A 21,613-nucleotide genomic window follows, 5' to 3' on the forward strand; every position below is an offset into this window, starting at 1 on the left:
CCCTGATCTCTCTTTTGACGAACATATCAAGACTGTTTCAAGGACAGCTTTTTTCCATCTACGTAACATTGCAAAAATCAGAAATTTTCTGTCCAAAAATGATGCAGAAAAATTAATCCATGCATTTGTTACTTCTAGGTTAGACTACTGCAATGCTCTATTTTCCGGCTACCCGGATAAAGCACTAAATAAACTTCAGTTAGTGCTAAATACGGCTGCTAGAATCCTGACTAGAACCAAGAAATTTGATCATATTACTCCAGTGCTAGCTTCCCTACACTGGCTTCCTGTTAAGGCAAGGGCTGATTTCAAGGTTTTACTGTTAACCTATAAAGCGTTACATGGGCTTGCTCCTACCTATCTTTCCGAGTTGGTCCTGCCGTACATACCAATACGTACGCTACGGTCACAAGACGCAGGCCTCCTAATTGTCCCTAGAATTTCTAAGCAAACAGCGGGAGGCAGGGCTTTCTCCTATAGATCTCCATTTTTATGGAACAGTCTGCCTACCCATGTGAGAGACGCAGACTCGGTCTCAACCTTTAAGTCTTTACTGAAGACTTATCTCTTCAGTAGGTCATATGATTGAGTGTAGTCTGGCCCAGGAGTGTGAAGGTGAACGGAAAGGCTGGAGCAACGAACAGCCCTTGCTGTCTCTGCCGGGCCGGTTCCCCTCTCCACTGGGGTTCTCTGCCTCTAACCCTGTTGCAGGGGCTGAGTCACTGGCTTGCTGGTGCTCTTTCATGCCGTCCCTGGGAGGGGTGCGTCACTTGAGTGGGTTGAGTTACTGACGTGATCTTCCTGTCTGGGTTGGCGCCCCCCCCCTTGGTTTGTGCTGTGGTGGAGACCTCTGTGGGCTATACTCGGCCTTGTCTCAGGATTGTAAGTTGGTGGTTGGGGATATCCCTCTAGTGGTGCGGGGGCTGTGCTTTGGCGGAGTGGGTGGGGTTATATCCTTCCTGTTTGGCCCTGTCCGGGGGTTTCTTCGGATGGGGCCACAGTGTCTCCGGACCGCTCCTGTCTCAGCCTCCAGTATTTATGCTGCAGTAGTTTATGTGTCGGGGGGCTGGGGTTAGTTGGTTATACCTGGAGTACTTCTCCTGTCTTATCCAGTGTCCTGTGTGAATTTAAGTATGCTCTCTCTAATTCTCTCGTTCTCTCTTTCTCTCTGAGAACCTGAGCCCTAGGACCATACGTCAGGACTACTGGGCATGATGACACCTTGCTGTCCCCAGTCCGCCTGGCCTTGCTGCTATTCCAGTTTCAACTGTTCTGCCTGCGGCTACGAAACCCCTACCTGTCCCAGACCTGCTGTTTTCAACTCTTAATGATCGGCTATGAAAAGCCAACTGAGAGACCTGAGCCCTAGGACCATACGTCGGGACTACCGGCCGTGGTGACTCCTTGCTGTCCCCAGTCCGCCTGGCCTTGCTGCTATTCCAGTTTCAACTGTTCTGCCTGCGGCTACGAAACCCCTACCTGTCCCAGACCTGCTGTTTTCAACTCTTAATGATCGGCTATGAAAAGCCAACTGAGAGACCTGAGCCCTAGGACCATACGTCGGGACTACCGGCCGTGGTGACTCCTTGCTGTCCCCAGTCCGCCTGGCCTTGCTGCTATTCCAGTTTCAACTGTTCTGCCTGCGGTTATGGAACCCCTACCTGTCCCAGACCTGCTGTTTTCAACTCTTAATGATCGGCTATGAAAAGCCAACTGAGATTTATTCCTGATTATTATTTGACCATGCTTGTCACTTATGAACATTTTTGAACATCTTGGCATGGTTCTGTTATAATCTCCACCCGGCACAGCCAGAAGAGGACTGGCCACCCCTCATAGCCTGGTTCCTCTCTAGGTTTCTTCCTAGGTTTTGCCTTTCTAGGGAGTTTTTCCTAGCCACCGTGCTTCTACACCTGCATTACTAGCTGTTTGGGGTTTTAGGCTGGGTTTCTGTACAGCACTTCGAGATATTAGCTGATGTAAGAAGGGCTATATAAAATAAAATTGATTGAAAATTGATTGGAGATGGACTTGTAACCTTGAGATTGTTGATATTTTTCCACAATTTTGGTTCTCAAGTCCTCAGACAGTTCTCTTTTCCTCTTTCTGTTCTCCATGCTTAGTGTGGCACACACAGAAACACAATGCAAAGACTGAGTCAACTTCTCTCCTTTTTATCTGCTTTCAGGTGTGATTTTTAGATTGCCCACACCTGTTACTTGCCCCAGGTGAGTTTAAAGGAGCATCACATGCTTGGAACAAACTTATTTATCCACAATTTTGAAAGGGTGCCAATAACTTTGTCCGGCCCATTTTTTTAGTTTTGTGTGAAATTATGTCAAATTTGCTTTTTTCCTGTTTTTTTTTGTGTTATTCCAATACACACAAAGGAAATAAACATGTGCATAGCAAAACATGTGTAATTTCAATACTTTTCTGTGAGAAATACTTCATTTTCTGGAAAAATTTCAGGGGTGCCAACAATTTTGGCCATGACTGTATATATATATATATATATATATATATATAGAAAGTACCAGTCAAAAGTTTGGACACACCTACTCATTCAAGGGTTTTTCTTTATTTTTACAATTTTCTACATTGTAGAATAATAATGAAGACATCACAACTATGAAATAACACAAAAAAAGTGTTAAACATATCAAAATATATTTTATATTTGAGATTCTTCAAATAGCCACCCTTTGCCTTGATGACAGCTTTGCATACTCTTGACATTCTCTCAACCAGCTTCACCTGGAATGCTTTTCCAACAGTCTTGAAGGAGTTCCCACATATGCTGAGCACTTGTTGGTTGCTTTTCCTTCACTCTGTGGTCCAACTCATCCCAAACCATCTCAATTTGGTTGAGGTCGGGGGATTGTGGAGGCCAGGTCATCTGATGCAGCACTCCATCACTCTCCTTCTTGGTCAAATAGCCCTTACACAGCCTGGAGGTGTGTTGGGTCATTGTCCTTTTGAAAAACAAATGATAGTTCCACTAAGCCCTAACCAGATGGGATGGCGTTTCGCTGCAGAATGCTGTGGTAGCCATGCTGGTTAAGTGTGCCTTGAATTCTAAATCACAGACAGTGTCACCAGCAAAGCACCCCCACACCATAACACCTCCTCCTCCAAGCTTTACGGTGGGTAATAGACATGAAGAGATTATCCGTTCACCCACACCGCGTCTCAGAAAGACACGGCGGTTTGAACCAAAAATCTCCAATATGGACTCCAGACCAAAGGACACATTTCCACCGGTCTAATGTCCATTGCTCATGTTTCTTGGCCCAAGCAGGTCTCTTCTTCTTATTGGTGTCCTTTAGTAGTGGTTTCTTTTCAGAAATTCAACCATGAAGGCCTGATTCACACAGTCTCCTCTGAACAGTTGATGTTGAGATGTGTCTGTTACTTGAACTCTGTGAAGCATTTATTTGGGCTGCAATTTCTGAGGCTGGTAACTCTAATTAACTTATCCTCTGCAGCAGAGGTACCTCTGGGTCTTCCATTCCTGTGGTGGTCCTCATGAGAGCCAGTTTCATCATAGCGCTTGATGTTTTTTGCGACTGCACTTGAATAAACTTTTTTGAAATTTTCCGGATTGACTGCACTTCATGTCTTAAAATAATGATGGACTGTCGTTTCTCTTTGCTTATTTGAGCTGTTCTTGCCATAATATGGACTTGGTCTTTTACCAAATAGGGCTATCTTCTGTATACCCCCCTACCTTGTCACAACACAACTGATTGGCTCAAACGCATTAAGGAGGAAAGAAATTCCACAAATTAACTTTTAACAAGGCACACCTGTTAATTGAAATGCATTCCAGGTGACTACGTCATGAAGCTGGTTGAGAGAATGCCAAGAGTTACTACATGATTCCATATGTGTTATTTCATAGTTTTGATGTCTTCACTATTATTCTACAATGTAGAAAATAGTCAAAATCAAGAAAAACCCTTGAATGAGTAGGTGTTCTAAAACTTTTGACTGGTAGTGTATATAAACTCAGTAAAAAAAGAAACGTCCCTTTTTCAGAACCCTGTCTTTCATAGATAATTCGTAAAAATCCAAATAACTTCACAGATCTTCATTGTAAAGGGTTTAAACACTGTTTCCCATGCTTGTTCAATGAACCATAAACAATTAATTAACATGCACCTGTGGAACGGTCGTTAAGACACTAACAGTTTACAGACGGTAGGCAATTAAGGTCACAGTTATGAAAACTTAGGACACTAAAGAGGCCTTTCTACTGACTCTGAAAAACCCCAAAAGAAAGATGCCCAGGGTCCCACTGTTGACGTTGAGACTGGTGTTTAGCGGATACTATTTAATGAAGCTGCCAGTTGAGGACCTGTGAGGCGTCTGTTTCAGCCGTGTCCAGCTACAATAGCCATTTACAACATTAACAATGTCTACACTGTATTTCTGATCAATTTGGTGTTATTTTAATGGACAAAAAAATTGCTTTTCTTTCGAAAACAAGGAAATGTCTCAGTGACCCCAAACTTTTGAACGGTAGTGTATTTGATCTGTGTAGTAATATTATTCGTATCTCAGAGCCATTTGCAATGCTGGTTATAGCCTAATGTTAGGTAGCTAGCTAACATTGAACCTAGTTGGTTAGCTTTAGCTACCTTCAGATTAATGCAGGGTAGTAACGTTATGAGTTGGGATTACAGTTAATTGTTTATCTAGCTACATGTCTAAACAAAAAGACTCCATTATGCAAGTAACCATTTCACTGTACCGTATACACCTTCTGCATCCTGTGCATGTGACAAATAAACATTGATTTAATTTTATATAATGTGAGTTTACCAGAGACGGTGATGTGAAAAACAACATGACCTGCACCAAAGTCAGATTAGGATATAACGTTAGTTCTAAAACACTGTCACTACCCGATAAATCTACGATAATCGAGTTCTAAAATTCCCTGCTAGAATACCCTGCTTTTATTTCGTAACACTCACAACCGTAAGCTATTTCCTGTAATTAGCTCACCATTAACTAATAATGATCATGTTGTGAGTTTATTTTCCTGTAATAATGAATACAAATGAGCTAAAGTTAAGACGTTGTCAGCTCTATGATATGGTCATTATTTGAACTGGCTAGCCAGCTAACTTGCTAGAAACTAACCAAAACATTAAACACACATTTAGGAAGTTGCTTTTAGCCTGGTTTGCTAGATTGACATATACTAAATTCATATTTAAATGAAATTGCTAACCAAGATGGCATAGCAGTGCGGTCATGTTTTCTGTAGTGTCCTCATGTAAATAGCCTGTTTTTAGTTTTTTTGTCTTTTTTGTATATATTTCTCAATCTCACTTTCCATCCTTTAACTAAATATACTTTCTAAGTGACCCCAAACTTTTGAACGGTAGTGTATATATATATATATATATATATATATATATATATATATATATATATCAAATCAAATCAAATTTTATTGGCCACATGCGCCGAATACAACAGGTGCAGACCTTACAGTGAAATGCTTACTTACAGCCCTTAACCAACAGTGCATTAATTTTTTTATAAAAAAGTAAAATAAAACAAAAAAGTGTTGAGAAAAAAAGAGCAGAAGTAAATAAAATAACAGTAGGGAGGCTATATATACAGGGGGGTACCGTTGCAGAGTCAATGTGCGGGGGCACCGGCTAGTTGAGGTAGTTGAAGTAATATGTACATGTGGGTAGAGTTAAAGTGACTATGCATAAATAATTAACAGAGTAGCAGCAGCGTAAAAAGATGTGGTGGGGGGTGGGGGTGGGGGGGCAGTGCAAATAGTCCGGGTAGCCATGATTAGCTGTTCAGGAGTCTTATGGCCTGGGGTTAGAAGCTGTTGAGAAGTCTTTTGGACCTAGACTTGGCACTCCGGTACCGCTTGCCGTGCGGTAGCAGAGAGAACAGTCTATGACTAGGGTGGCTGGAGTCTTTGACAATTTTGAGGGCTTTCCTCTGACACCGCCTGGTATAGAGGTCCTGGATGGCAGGAAGCTTGGCCCCAGTGATGTACGCACTACCCTCTGTAGTGCCTTGCGGTCGGAGGCCGATCAGTTGCCATACCAGGCGGTGATGCAACCAGTCAGGATGCTCTCGATGGTGCAGCTGTAGAACTTTTTGAGGATCTGAGGACCCATGCCAAATCTTTTCAGTCTCCTGAGGGGGAATAGGCTTTGTCGTGCCCTCTTCACGACTGTCTTGGTGTGTTTGGACCATGATAGTTTGTTGGTGATGTGGACACCGAGGAACTTGAAGCTCTCAACCTGTTCCACTACAGCCCCGTCGATGAGAATGGGGGCGTGCTCAGTCCTCTTTTTTTTTCCTGTAGTCCACAATCATCTCCTTTGTCTTGATCACGTTGAGGGAGAGGTTGTTATCCTGGCACCACACGGCCAGGTCTCTGACCTCCTCCCCATAGGCTGTCTCATCGTTGAGGGAGAGGTTGTTATCCTGGCACCACACGGCCAGGTCTCTGACCTCCTCCCCATAGGCTGTCTCATCGTTGAGGGAGAGGTTGTTATCCTGGCACCACACGGCCAGGTCTCTGACCTCCTCCCTATAGGCTGTCTATATAGAGGTTGGAGAGTTTGGAGCAGGGGACTGTTACATACAGTAGGTGTATTGCCTAATGTGAAAACTGCTTAATCTACTGTAATTTACAGTTCTGTAGCATATTACTTTTAACACTTCTAAGGGCAATTTGAAACACGTACAGTATCTTGCATTGTTCGTTATTGGATTAACTGGTTGATAAAACAACTAAATTGAAAATATATAATTATGTTGCGTTTTGGTGATTAAACCAATGTTCTCACTATATCTGTCACGTCCACTCCCGCTCCCCTGCTCCGGCGCTCGACGGCACCAGTCTACTAACCACTGTCCTGGCAACCCATCTTTATGCACACCTGGCAACCATCATCAGTCACACCTGGCAACCATCATCAGTCACACCTGGCAACCATCATCAGTCACACCTGGCAACCATCATCAGTCACCCCTGGCAACCATCATCAGTCACACCTGGCAACCATCATCAGTCACACCTGGCAACCATCATCAGTCACAGCTGGCAACCATCATCAGTCACACCTGGCAACCATCATCAGTCACACCTGGCAACCATGATCAGTCACAGCTGGACTTCATGACTCCCTTGATTACCTAGCCTTTATACAGCACTCGGTTGTTATCAGTCATCAGGTAGTGTTATTTATGTTTCTGTGTCAGACGCTTCTCTCTCCATCGTTCCATGGTCATTATTATTAAACACACTAACTGCACCTTCTTCCTGACTCCCAGTGTCTACGGTACAGAATCACCTTCTTCCTGACTCCCAGTGTCTACGGTACAGAATCACCTTCTTCCTGACTCCCTGTGTCTACGGTACAGAATCACCTTCTTCCTGACTCCCTGTGTCTACGGTACAGAATCACCTTCTTCCTGACTCCCAGTGTCTACGGTACAGAATCACCTTCTTCCTGACTCCCTGTGTCTACGGTACAGAATCACCTTCTTCCTGACTCCCTGTGTCTACGGTACAGAATCACCTTCTTCCTGACTCCCTGTGTCTACGGTACAGAATCACCTTCTTCCTGACTCCCTGTGTCTACGGTACAGAATCACCTTCTTCCTGACTCCCTGTGTCTACGGTACAGAATCACCTTCTTCCTGACTCCCAGTGTCTACGGTACAGAATCACCTTCTTCCTGACTCCCTGTGTCTACGGTACAGAATCACCTTCTTCCTGACTCCCTGTGTCTACGGTACAGAATCACCTTCTTCCTGACTCCCAGTGTCTACGGTACAGAATCACCTTCTTCCTGACTCCCTGTGTCTACGGTACAGAATCACCTTCTTCCTGACTCCCAGTGTCTACGGTACAGAATCACCTTCTTCCTGACTCCCAGTGTCTACGGTACAGAATCACCTTCTTCCTGACTCCCTGTGTCTACGGTACAGAATCACCTTCTTCCTGACTCCCTGTGTCTACGGTACAGAATCATCTTCTTCCTGACTCCCTGTGTCTACGGTACAGAATCACCTTCTTCCTGACTCCCTGTGTCTACGGTACAGAATCACCTTCTTCCTGACTCCCAGTGTCTACGGTACAGAATCACCTTCTTCCTGACTCCCAGTGTCTACGGTACAGAATCACCTTCTTCCTGACTCCCTGTGTCTACGGTACAGAATCACCTTCTTCCTGACTCCCTGTGTCTACGGTACAGAATCACCTTCTTCCTGACTCCCTGTGTCTACGGTACAGAATCACCTTCTTCCTGACTCCCTGTGTCTACGGTACAGAATCACCTTCTTCCTGACTCCCTGTGTCTACGGTACAGAATCACCTTCTTCCTGACTCCCTGTGTCTACGGTACAGAATCACCTTCTTCCTGACTCCCTGTGTCTACGGTACAGAATCACCTTCTTCCTGACTCCCTGTGTCTACGGTACAGAATCACCTTCTTCCTGACTCCCTGTGTCTACGGTACAGAATCACCTTCTTCCTGACTCCCTGTGTCTACGGTACAGAATCACCTTCTTCCTGACTCCCTGTGTCTACGGTACAGAATCACCTTCTTCCTGACTCCCTGTGTCTACGGTACAGAATCACCTTCTTCCTGACTCCCTGTGTCTACGGTACAGAATCACCTTCTTCCTGACTCCCTGTGTCTACGGTACAGAATCAGTGGTTGGGTGGAGAGAGAAGTTTACAATCCAAATGAATGCACAATGACAGGTTTTGAATGCAAGACTGGCTGCGTTACAAGTGTGACCAGTTTGGAGTTTTGTACTAAGAGTTGTGAAAATCTACCACATACAAACAGTACCAGCAGCGTATGTGATGACTCAAAAGAATCAGGGCAAAACGGGTCAATGCAGATAGTCCGGGTAGCTATTGGTTAATAGTCCGGGTAGCTATTGGTTAATAGTCCGGGTAGCTATTGGTTAATAGTCCGGGTAGCTATTGGTTAATAGTCCGGGTAGCTATTGGTTAATAGTCCGGGTAGCTATTGGTTAATAGTCCGGGTAGCTATTGGTTAATAGTCCGGGTAGCTATTGGTTAATAGTCCGGGTAGCTATTGGTTAATAGTCCGGGTAGCTATTGGTTAACTATTTAGAAGTCGTAGGATGGAGTCATGATCTGCATCCCAAATGACACGCGATTCCCTATATATGGGCTGGTCTAAAGTAGTGCACTATGTAGGGAATAGGGTGCCATTCTCTGGTCTAAAGTAGTGCACTATATAGGGAATAGGGTGCCATTCTCTGGTCTAATGTAGTGCACTATATAGGGAATAGGGTGCCATTCTCTGGTCTAAAGTAGTGCACTATATAGGGAATAGGGTGCCATTCTCTGGTCTAAAGTAGTGCACTATATAGGGAATAGGGTGCCATTCTCTGGTCTAAAGTAGTGCACTATATAGGGAATAGGGTGCCATTCTCTGGTCTAAAGTAGTGCACTATATAGGGAATAGGGTGCCATTCTCTGGTCTAAAGTAGTGCACTATATAGGGAATAGGGTGCCATTCTCTGGTCTAAAGTAGTGCACTACATAGGGAATAGGGTGCCATTCTCTGGTCTAAAGTAGTGCACTATATAGGGAATAGGATGTGTGGGTGATTCCATCAGTGCAGCTGAATGATAAACTGTTGATCAACAACACCTCTGTGTTCTAACTGTTATCTCTCTGGCTTTAATCTTTTACTGCAGCGGGCTAAATCAGGGTCACACAGAGGGATTCAGAGTATAGTATAGTTATTATCAGATAATTGTATAGTTATCAGAGTATTGTGACACATTTGTTTTGATTTGGTCAACCCTCCTCATATGACCTCATTGACCTCGACTAACCTGTACCCCCGCACATTGACTCTGTACCAGTACCCCCTGTATATAGCCTCTGTACCGGTACCCTCTGTATATAGCCTCCCTACTGTTATTACACATTGACTCTGTACCAGTACCCCCCTGTATATAGCCTCGGTATTACCTTGACTAACCTGTACCCCTGCACATTGACTCTGTACCAGTACCCCCTGTATATAGCCTCCCTACTGTTATTTCCCATTGACTCTGTACCGGTACCCCCTGTATATAGCCTCCCTACTGTTATTACACATTGACTCTGTACCAGTACCCCCCTGTATATAGCCTCGGTATTACCTTGACTAACCTGTACCCCTGCACATTGACTCTGTACCGGTACCCCCTGTATATAGCCTCTGTACCAGTACCCCCTGTATATAGCCTCCCTACTGTTATTTCCCATTGACTCTGTACCGGTACCCCCTGTATATAGCCTCCCTACTGTTATTTCCCATTGACTCTGTACCAGTACCCCCTGTATATAGCCTCCCTACTGTTATTTCCCATTGACTCTGTACCGGTACCCCCTGTATATAGCCTCCCTACTGTTATTTCCCATTGACTCTGTACCGGTACCCCCTGTATATAGCCTCCCTACTGTTATTACACATTGACTCTGTACCGGTACCCCCCTGTATATAGCCTCCCTACTGTTATTTCCCATTGACTCTGTACCGGTACCCCCTGTATATAGCCTCCCTACTGTTATTACACATTGACTCTGTACCAGTACTTCCTGTATATAGCCTCTGTACAGGTACTTCCTGTTTATAGCCTCGTTATTGTTCTTTTATTGTGTTACTTTTTAAAAACTTTAGTTTATTTAGTAAATATTTTCTTAACTCTTATTTGTCTTAAAACTACATTGTTGGTTAAGGGCTTGTAAGTAAGCATTTCACAGTAAGATTGTATTCAGCGCATGTGACAAATACAATTTGGGGTGCAGGTTTTCGCTCGAACCCTGCTCAAACACACCCAAATACACTGCCCCTTTAACTGAGCTCGCTGTCCGGTCCTACCCCTGACGTCACGCGGGAGATGGCGACCGGCTGGTTCCGCTGAACAGTGGGAGAGGAGAGGAGAGGAGGAGCGCTCGAGGCGAGGCGAGGCGAGGGCCACACACTTTTATTTTTTATTTTATTTTTATTTTTCCGTTACAACCGGCCCGGTAATTAACGGAGAGAGGACTTCCCCGTCCAGCTGTCAGACCGGGACCTGAGGTCAAACTAACTCCGGTTCACCGGACAGACAGAACGTTAACGGGACCAGAACTCTGCCTGCCTTTTCCTCTGCCGTGATTCAGCCCTCCCCCAGATCAGACCACACCGATCGGACGACGCTAAACTTTCCGTTTCTCTCTCCCTGGACTAACTCCTCTCTCCTCGACACTTAATCTCCCGGTATTAACGACACTTTTAATGGTTTGGGAAGTTTTACTTTCAGGTCGCGAGGAGTTTTAATTCGCCTAAAGGACACAGCGCCCCCACCCAACTTTTGGAACACTTTTCTCCGTGATTCTTATTTCTGTTTCGTGCGGTAACGGGGTATGACGAGGATTATCTAACTGGACGTCGCTGAGCCACTAGACCCACCGTTTTTTCTCCAGTAAAGGTGAGTCATAACTTGGCCAGGGGACCAGCCCGTTTGGCCTGGTTTGCTCAGAGACACGGGACCGGGCCGGTAGGCCTGGCCAGCTCAGAGACACGGGACCGGGCCGGTAGGCCTGGCCAGCTCAGAGACACGGGACCGGGCCGGTAGGCCTGGCCAGTTTAGAGACACGGTGTGTGTGGTCAGTAACTCTAAAGTTAGATTGTAGCTTCGAGTTAGATCAGAAACATTCCAATCATCCTTCAGGCTATGACGCGTTTATTTACAGCAAATGTTATTTTTGACATGGTATTAGGACAACACATTAGATGATGATGAAAGTCACCTAGTCACAGACCGTTCTAAATGCCACCCTCCTGACTGACTGTCGGGAGTCTCGCTGGCCCCGGTGGCACGAAGCCCGTCCCTGGTGACGTCGCTTGAGGGATCACGTGGACCTACCGGAGGTCCAGCCTGTTAAGTTTCAGGTTTCAAGTTTTAATGTCACATGCACAAGTACAGTGAAATGCATTTATTGCAAACTCAAAACCCAACAATGCAATAATCAATAACAATGTAATACAAAACAAAACACACGAGAAATAAGAATAAGACATTTGAAATACACAAGTAAGTAAGTAAGCATACTAAATACAGGTCTGTTCAATACCATATTAACAATGTGCTGGGATACTGGACTGACGGAGGTAGATACATCAGTGCCGTTTAAGATGAGGGAGGACGATTTTATTTTTCATGAGCATGGCCTTATTTCTATTACAGCATATTGGATGACTGTCATTCATATTCCATTCACCCAGCTCAATGTAACATCGATAGGTTTAGGCTACTACATGATACTCTAATGTTCCCTGTACCCATCATGAGGTTGCTACAACCTAGCCTATGAATGAAAGTTTACAACGTAGGTGCGAAGGTCAAGAGAAAAATTAGAGTAATCAAGGGGTGCATTCGTAAATTCACTCTGGCTATCTACAACGATTTCAGAGCACTCTCGTCTCTGTGCCAGAGCGCAGAATAACAGATTAATTTATGAACGCGCAACACCCGTTGAATATGACCGGTGTCAGTAAATGTCAGCAAAAAAACGTAATGAAATTGTTGCCAGCAGCACAGTTACGGTAACCAACGCTCTAGATACTGCTAGGGCGAGTTTTTCAACAGAATCGATGGAATGAATACACCGCTGATCACACGCAAACACAATTACCTTTCATAGCAGCCACATAAAAACAGCATGATCACTGCTAGTTGTATATATAATTCCTTCTTGCATCTATCTACCCGCTCTCATCCTCTCACCTTTTTCCTTTGCATGTGGACTTCAGTGCACAACACATCAGCTGTCTGTGACCAGTCGAAAACCTTTCCAAGCCAAACGTTCATATCATGACTGCTAATCGCTACACACAGCCTACATCGTAGTCACCATAGCTACTAGAACTAAGGCGTTAGTAAACCCGCTACAATCATGCAGTCAGCAAGCAGTTTATCAGTTACACCGGCAGGCCCGGTGGCAATAAATTAATACAACCAAAAGCTTACCTTGACTTGGAAGAGTTCCAGTATTGGATATCCATAGCCAGCTAGCTAGCATAGCATTCCTCTCTGTTTGAGCCAGGTTTTTGAGTAGGCTAAACTAGCTAGCTGCATTCCTCTCTGTTTGAGCCAGGTTTTTGAGTAGGCTAAACTAGCTAGCTGCATTCCTCTCTGTTTGAGCTGGGTTTTTGAGTAGGCTAAACTAGCTAGCTGCATTCCTCTCTGTTTGAGCCAGGTTTTTGAGTAGGCTAAACTAGCTAGCTGCATTCCTCTCTGTTTGAGCTGGGTTTTTGAGTAGGCTAAACTAGCTAGCTGCATTCCTCTCTGTTTGAGCTGGGTTTTTGAGTAGGCTAAACTAGCTAGCATAGCATTCCTCTCTGTTTGAGCCAGGTTTTTGAGTAGGCTAAACTAGCTAGCTGCATTCCTCTCTGTTTGAGCTGGGTTTTTGAGTAGGCTAAACTAGCTAGCTGCATTCCTCTCTGTTTGAGCCAGGTTTTTGAGTAGGCTAAACTAGCTAGCTGCATTCCTCTCTGTTTGAGCTGGGTTTTTGAGTAGGCTAAACTAGCTAGCTGCATTCCTCTCTGTTTGAGCCAGGTTTTTGAGTAGGCTAAACTAGCTAGCTGCATTCCTCTCTGTTTGAGCTGGGTTTTTGAGTAGGCTAAACTAGCTAGCTGCATTCCTCTCTGTTTGAGCCAGGTTTTTGAGTAGGCTAAACTAGCTAGCTGCATTCCTCTCTGTTTGAGCTGGGTTTTTGAGTAGGCTAAACTAGCTAGCTGCATTCCTCTCTGTTTGAGCCAGGTTTTTGAGTAGGCTAAACTAGCTAGCTGCATTCCTCTCTGTTTGAGCCAGGTTTTTGAGTAGGCTAAACTAGCTAGCTGCATTCCTCTCTGTTTGAGCTGGGTTTTTGAGTAGGCTAAACTAGCTAGCTGCATTCCTCTCTGTTTGAGCCAGGTTTTTGAGTAGGCTAAACTAGCTAGCTGCATTCCTCTCTGTTTGAGCCAGGTTTTTGAGTAGGCTAAACTAGCTAGCTGCATTCCTCTCTGTTTGAGCCAGGTTTTTGAGTAGGCTAAACTAGCTAGCTGCATTCCTCTCTGTTTGAGCTGGGTTTTTGAGTAGGCTAAACTAGCTAGCTGCATTCCTCTCTGTTTGAGCCAGGTTTTTGAGTAGGCTAAACTAGCTAGCTGCATTCCTCTCTGTTTGAGCCAGGTTTTTGAGTAGGCTAAACTAGCTAGCTGCATTCCTCTCTGTTTGAGCCAGGTTTTTGAGTAGACTAAACTAGCTAGCTGCATTCCTCTCTGTTTGAGCTGGGTTTTTGAGTAGGCTAAACTAGCTAGCTGCATTCCTCTCTGTTTGAGCCAGGTTTTTGAGTAGGCTAAACTAGCTAGCTGCATTCCTCTCTGTTTGAGCTGGGTTTTTGAGTAGGCTAAACTAGCTAGCTGCATTCCTCTCTGTTTGAGCCAGGTTTTTGAGTAGGCTAAACTAGCTAGCTGCATTCCTCTCTGTTTGAGCTGGGTTTTTGAGTAGGCTAAACTAGCTAGCTGCATTCCTCTCTGTTTGAGCCAGGTTTTTGAGTAGACTAAACTAGCTAGCTGCATTCCTCTCTGTTTGAGCTGGGTTTTTGAGTAGGCTAAACTAGCTAGCTGCATTCCTCTCTGTTTGAGCTGGGTTTTTGAATAGGCTAAACTAGCTAGCTGCATTCCTCTCTGTTTGAGCTGGGTTTTTGAGTAGGCTAAACTAGCTAGCTGCATTCGACGCTAGCTAAGAAAGTGATAGTGAAAAAAAAAGATATTTCGAAATATTGTTAGCTCTCTTTCTCTCTCTCTGCTTCTCCTTCATTTTGGAATAAATTAATTTGTTCAAAGTTGTTCAACTATTATCTTTCTCTCTCTTTGAGTCAACTATTCCCCCGATCCAAAAAATTTGTAGAAAGTTTAAGATTACTTACTGCATTTCTATACAATTTAAGAACTCTAAAATGCTTTTTGGAGAACAACAAAACAAGCTAAAATGACCCCAGCCATTATCACATTGGCTGCTGTAGGTTCATTCCCCATTCTACAAACACACAGCCTATTAGCAATACAATTAGCCTCTACACATTAACTCACATTACCTCAGCACTGGGATTAAAAACGATCATTTAATACATACTGAGGGATCTGTTAGCAGAAACATTCTTTTATTACCAAAAGGTAAACAAATCAGTTGCCATGGGTTGGGTAGAGATTTTTGTAGTTGTAAAGCTGATTTCCTGCAATTCTACACATTTTGCCATGACTTTTGCCTGGTTAATATGATATCTAAGATGACAAAATCGATGTGGACCCCCTGGAGGTCAATCCCCTGGAGGTCAATCCCCTGGAGGTCAGTCCCCTGGAGGTCAGGGCCCTGGAGGTTCCTTCCCTGGCTCGACTAACTAGACTGGCTAGACTTGCTCGACTGGCTAGACTGGCTCGACTAACTAGACTGGCTCGACTAACTAGACTGGCTCGACTAACTAGACTGGCTCGACTAACTAGACTGGCTCGACTAACTAGACTAATTTACCAATCTAAACATTTTTACATATGCTAATTGAGTGACTGTCAGTGAGTGACATATAAGAGAACTGCTGCAACCAAGTTTCAAAATGGCACCTTGTGTATTCTACTATTGGAACAAATGGCACCTTGTGTATTCTACTATTGGAACAAATGGCACCTTGTGTATTCTACTATTGGAACAAATGGCACCTTGTGTATTCTACTATTGGAACAAATGGCACCTTGTGTATTCTACTATTGGAACAAATGGCACCTTGTGTATTCTACTATTGGAACAAATGGCACCTGGTGTATTCTACTATTGGAACAAATGGCACCTTGTGTATTCTACTATTGGAACAAATGGCACCTTGTGTATTCTACTATTGGAACAAATGGCACCTTGTGTATTCTACTATTGGAACAAATGGCACCTTGTGTATTCTACTATTGGAACAAATGGCACCTTGTGTATTCTACTATTGGAACAAATGGCTCCTTGTGTATTCTACTATTGGAACAAATGGCACCTTGTGTATTCTACTATTGGAACAAATGGCACCTTGTGTATTCTACTATTGGAACAAATGGCACCTTGTGTATTCTACTATTGGAACAAATGGCACCTTGTGTATTCTACTATTGGAACAAATGGCACCTTGTGTATTCTACTATTCTAACTCTCAACAGTAAGTTGAGACCCCGACTGAGTTCAAATATTTTTTTATTTTTTTTACTTGTGTCCTGATATGTACAGTGGGGAAAAAAAGTATTTAGTCAGCCACCAATTGTGCAAGTTCTCCCACTTAAAAAGATGAGAGAGGCCTGTAATTTTCATCATAGGTACACGACAAAATGAAAAAAAAAAATCCAGAAAATCACATTGTAGGATTTTTAATGAATTTATTGGCATATGATGGTGGAAAATAAGTATTTGGTCAATAACAAAAGTTTCTCAATACTTTGTTATATACCCTTTGTTGGCAATGACACAGGTCAAACGTTTTCTGTAAGTCTTCACAAGGTTTTCACACACTGTTGCTGGTATTTTGGCCCATTCCTCCATGCAGATCTCCTCTAGAGCAGTGATGTTTTGGGGCTGTCGCTGGGCAACACAGACTTTCAACTCCCTACAAAGATTTTCTATGGGGTTGAGATCTGGAGACTGGCTAGGCCACTCCAGGACCTTGAAATGCTTCTTACAAAGCCACTCCTTCGTTGCCCGGGCGGTGTGTTTGGGATCATTGTCATGCTGAAAGACCCAGCCACGTTTCATCTTCAATGCCCTTGCTGATGGAAGGAGGGTTTCACTCAAAATCTCACGATACATGGCCCCATTCATTCTTTCCTTTACACGGATCAGTCGTCCTGGTCCCTTTGCAGAAAAACAGCCCCAAAGCATGATGTTTCCAACCCCATGCTTCACAGTAGGTATGGTGTTCTTTGGATGCAACTCAGCATTCTTTGTCCTCCAAACATGACGAGTTGAGTTTTTACCAAAAAGTTATATTTTGGTTTCATCTGACCATATGACATTCTCCCAATCCTCTTCTGGATCATCCAAATGCACTTCAGACGGGCCTGGACATGTACTGGCTTAAGCAGGGGGACACGTCTCGCACTGCAGGATTTGAGTCCCTGGCGGCGTAGTGTGTTACTGATGGTTGGCTTTGTTACTTTGGTCCCAGCTCTCTGCAGGTCATTCACTAGGTCCCCCCGTGTGGTTCTGGGATTTTTGCTCACCGTTCTTGTGATCATTTTGACCCCACGGGGTGAGATCTTGCGTGGAGCCCCAGATCGAGGGAGATTATCAGTGGTCTTGTATGTCTTCCATTTCCTAATAATTGCTCCCACAGTTGATTTCTTCAAACCAAGCTGCTTACCTATTGCAGATTCAGTCTTCCCAGCCTGGTGCAGGTCTACAATTTTGTTTTTGGTGTCCTTTGACAGCTCTTTGGTCTTGGCCATTGTGAAGTTTGGAGTGTGACTGTTTGAGGTTGTGGACAGGTGTATTTTATACTGATAACAAGTTCAAACAGGTGCCATTAATACAGGTAACGAGTGGAGGACAGAGGAGCCTCTGAAAGAAGAAGTTACAGGTCTGTGAGAGCCAGAATTCTTGCTTGTTTGTAGGTGACCAAATACTTATTTTCCACCATAATTTGCAAATAAATTCATAAAAAATCCTACAATGGGATTTTCTGGATTTTTTTTCCTCAATTTGTCTGTCATAGTTGACGTGTACCTATGATGAAAATTACAGGCCTCTCTCATCTTTTTAAGTGGGAGAACTTGCACAATTGGTGGCTGACTAAATACTTTTTTTCCCCACTGTAGCTACGGCCCTGCTAATAGTTTCTATGTAGTGTACCACTGCACCATGAGGCCCTGGTCTAAAGTAGTGCACTATAAAGGGAACAGGGTGATTCACATTTGATTGTCTTAAAGTCTCCAACCTGTTGAAGGTGTTGTTCAGAGTCATCGAATGTGATGTCATCACAATTAGTTTTTATTACTGCCATAACGCTCTGACCTCACATGACACACACACACACACACACACACACACACACACACACACACACACAGAGAGAGAGAGCATAAGGACAGTTGTAAACACTACTAAGATAATGTAACCAGTCTCCAGTCCATTGTTTGGTCATGAGAGAGACTAGTGAGTCTTTAGAAATAGGGCGGAGGACCTAGCGATTGCTGTCTGTGTACATTAGAGGAGTAGGCTGTAGAAGCACATGGTGACCGCAGGACTGACTGACTGACTGCTAGCCTGATACACCATCATTACTACATTCCATCAATCGTCTTGTCTGTCTACCTCTCCTTCTCTCTCTCTTTCTCTCTCTCTCTCTCTCTCTCTCTCTCTCTCTCTCTCTCTCTGTCTCTCTGTCTCTCTCTCTCTCTCTCTCTCTCTCTCTCTCTCTCTCTCTGTCTCTCTGTCTCTCTCTCTCTCTCTCTCTCTCTCTCTGTCTCTCTGTCTCTCTCTCTCTGTCTCTCTGTCTCTCTCTCTCTCTCTGTCTCTCTCTCTCTCTCTCTCTCTCTCTCTCTCTGTCTCTCTGTCTCTCTCTCTCTCTCTCTCTCTCCTTCTGTCTGTTTTCCTCAGTCTGTCTCCTTCAGACCTAAACCTGTATAGTTGTGGTGTTATCAGAGCAGCATCACTTCTAACAGCTTGGTGTTTAAAACAAGACAAACTGTATAACTGTAGTCTTAGACTAGGATTCTACCAGTAGACTAGTGTTATGGGTTGTTATCTCTAAACAGTTTAAAACTCTCGGACCCTACTGGACCCTAAAGGATCCTTTGTTTCTACTAGCGCAGCCTAAGTGTGTATGTTTCTAAAGGCTTGTAAAGGCATCAGCCTAACTCGGCTAGGTAACTCGGCTAGGTAACCCGGGTAACTCGGCTAGGTAACCCGGGTAACTCGGCTAGGTAACCTAGGTAACTCGGGTAACTCGGCTAGGTAACCTAGGTAACTCGGCTAGGTAACCCGGGTAACTCGGCTAGGTAACCCGGGTAACTCGGCTAGGTAACCCGGGTAACTCGGCTAGGTAACCCGGGTAACTCGGCTAGGTAACCTAGGTAACTCGGCTAGGTGAACCGATCGAGTGTGCTCCCGTACTCCCTTAAAACATCTTCGCTTGAAAAATGAGAAAAAAGCGGCAATAGTATTGTTTGTCCATTTTGAGATGCCGTAGCCAGTATACACTTCCTCAAAATAGACAGAATTAATCTAAGATAACTCAAGAAATCTATCATTAACTTCGGCTACCGAAATGTGGCTTGCCTCGAGAAAAAAGAACCCACAAACTGCTGAAAAACCCCTTGTTGAAGACCAAAAGGTCACAAAATGTCATCATAATATATGCACGAACTGTTCCAAACTGTTTTGGATGGGAAGAATGCAGATGCCTTAACACTAGGCTTGGGTGATATACCGTTTATACCGTATACCGGGGTGTGTGTTATGTGGGGGCTGAGGGGGTCCGTGATACACCACTGCTTATAACTATAAGGGAAGTATAAGCATAAGAAATCTAAGATGTGTCAAATAAATGATGTCCAGCTCAGGGCTCCAGCTCAGGGCTCCAGCTCAGGGCTCCAGGTCTCCAGCTCAGGGCTCCAGCTCAGGGCTCCAGCTCAGGGCTCCAGCTCAGGGCTCCAGCTCAGGGCTCCAGCTCAGGTCTCCAGCTCAGGTCTCCAGCTCAGGGCTCCAGCTCAGGGCTCCAGCTCAGGGCTCCAGCTCAGGGCTCCAGCTCATGGCTCCAGCTCAGGGCTCCAGGTCTCTAGCTCAGGGCTCCAGCTCAGGGCTCCAGCTCAGGGCTCCAGCTCAGGGCTCCAGCTCAGGGCTCCAGGTCTCTAGCTCAGGGCTCCAGCTCAGGGCTCCAGCTCAGGGCTCCAGCTCAGGGCTCCAGCTCAGGGCTCCAGCTCATGGCTCCAGCTCAGGGCTCCAGCTCAGGGCTCCAGCTCAGGGCTCCAGGTCTCTAGCTCAGGGCTCCAGCTCAGGGCTCCAGCTCAGGGCTCCAGGTCTCTAGCTCAGGGCTCCAGGTCTCTAGCTCAGGGCTCCAGGTCTCCAGCTCAGGGCTCCAGCTCAGGGCTCCAGCTCAGGTCTCCAGCTCAGGGCTCCAGCTCAGGTCTCCAGCTCAGGGCTCCAGCTCAGGGCTCCAGCTCAGGGCTCCAGGTCTCCAGCTCAGGGCTCCAGCTGTGCATTGGGTTTTCAGGGCTCCATCTCAGGGCTCCAGGTCAGGGCTCCAGCTCAGGGCTCCAGCTCAGGGCTCCAGCTCAGGGCTCCAGCTCAGGGCTCCAGGTCTCCAGCTCAGGGCTCCAGCTCAGGGCTCCAGCTCAGGGCTCCAGCTCAGGGCTCCAGCTCAGGGCTCCAGGTCTCTAGCTCAGGGCTCCAGCTCAGGGCTCCAGCTCAGGGCTCCAGGTCTCTAGCTCAGGGCTCCAGCTCAGGGCTCCAGCTCAGGGCTCCAGCTCAGGGCTCCAGCTGTGCATTGGGTTTTCAGGGCTCCATCTCAGGGCTCCAGGTCAGGGCTCCAGCTCAGGGCTCCAGCTCAGGGCTCCAGCTCAGGGCTCCAGCTCAGGGCTCCAGGTCTCCAGCTCAGGGCTCCAGCTCAGGGCTCCAGCTCAGGGCTCCAGCTCAGGGCTCCAGGTCTCTAGCTCAGGGCTCCAGCTCAGGGCTCCAGCTCAGGGCTCCAGGTCTCTAGCTCAGGGCTCCAGCTCAGGGCTCCAGCTCAGGGCTCCAGCTCAGGGCTCCAGCTGTGCATTGGGTTTGCTAACTTGCTAGCTAAGTGGCTAGATGTCGAGATCAAGCGTCTTGGTTACAGCAGAGACAGAGGGAAGGAGTGGAATGTTAGCTAAAAGACTGGTACCGACTAGAGACATTCAATCCCCTCATGGATAAAGATCCCTGTTGCCTAAATTGTTTTGTGTGTCCTAAAAAAATAATTAATGGGCCCCTTGTGTGCACTTCCGGTAATACCGTATACCCCGGTATGGTACAGAAACGGTATGATAACACCCAACCCATTTTAACACACTGTCATTGTACTGTATAATACCCTGCACTGGAAACATGGCCACAGCACTGTGTGTGTTTGGAATACCTTTCCTGTGATGTCAGGGTTTCTCTCTCTGCCTCCTAGAACACATTCCACTCTGCTCCTTCAATACTCTGTACCTACCACACATGTTGTGTGTGTCTTTCAACCTGATCATACAAGTCAATCCTCTCAAACTAGAAAATCACAAGACTGAGTCTGTCTGTCTGTCTGTCTGTCTGTCTGTCTGTCTGTCTGTCTGTCTGTCTGTCTGTCTGTCTGTCTGTCTGTCTGTGTCTGTCTGTCTGTGTGTGTCTCTGTCTCTGTCTCTGTGTCTGTCTGTCTCTGTGTCTGTCTCTGTCTGTCTCGGTCTGTCTCTGTCTGTCTCTGTCTGTCTCTGTGTCTGTCTGTCTCTGTCTGTCTCTGTGTCTGTCTCTCTCTATCTGTGTCTGTCTCTCTGTCTCTGTCTGTCAATTCAATTTCAATTTAAGGGCTTTA

The 21,613-nt window shown here is 45.4% G+C and overlaps 1 protein-coding gene across 1 annotated transcript in view; it reads left to right on the forward strand.

Moving 5' to 3' along the window:
• Positions 1–10,949: 10,949 nt before the first annotated feature.
• LOC311125351 (kinesin-like protein KIF1C) overlaps positions 10,950–21,613 on the forward strand; it is a gene marked incomplete at its 3' end in the record, with an annotated part of 50,515 nt that continues 39,851 nt past the window's right edge. Inside the window, exon 1 of the mRNA XM_084199400.1 lies at positions 10,950–11,505. The remainder of the gene's footprint in view (positions 11,506–21,613) is intronic.

The sequence above is a fragment of the Coregonus lavaretus genome (genome assembly GCF_964263955.1).
Source record: "Coregonus lavaretus genome assembly, contig: HAP1_SCAFFOLD_1815, whole genome shotgun sequence".
Classification (NCBI taxonomy): Eukaryota; Metazoa; Chordata; class Actinopteri; order Salmoniformes; family Salmonidae; genus Coregonus; species Coregonus lavaretus.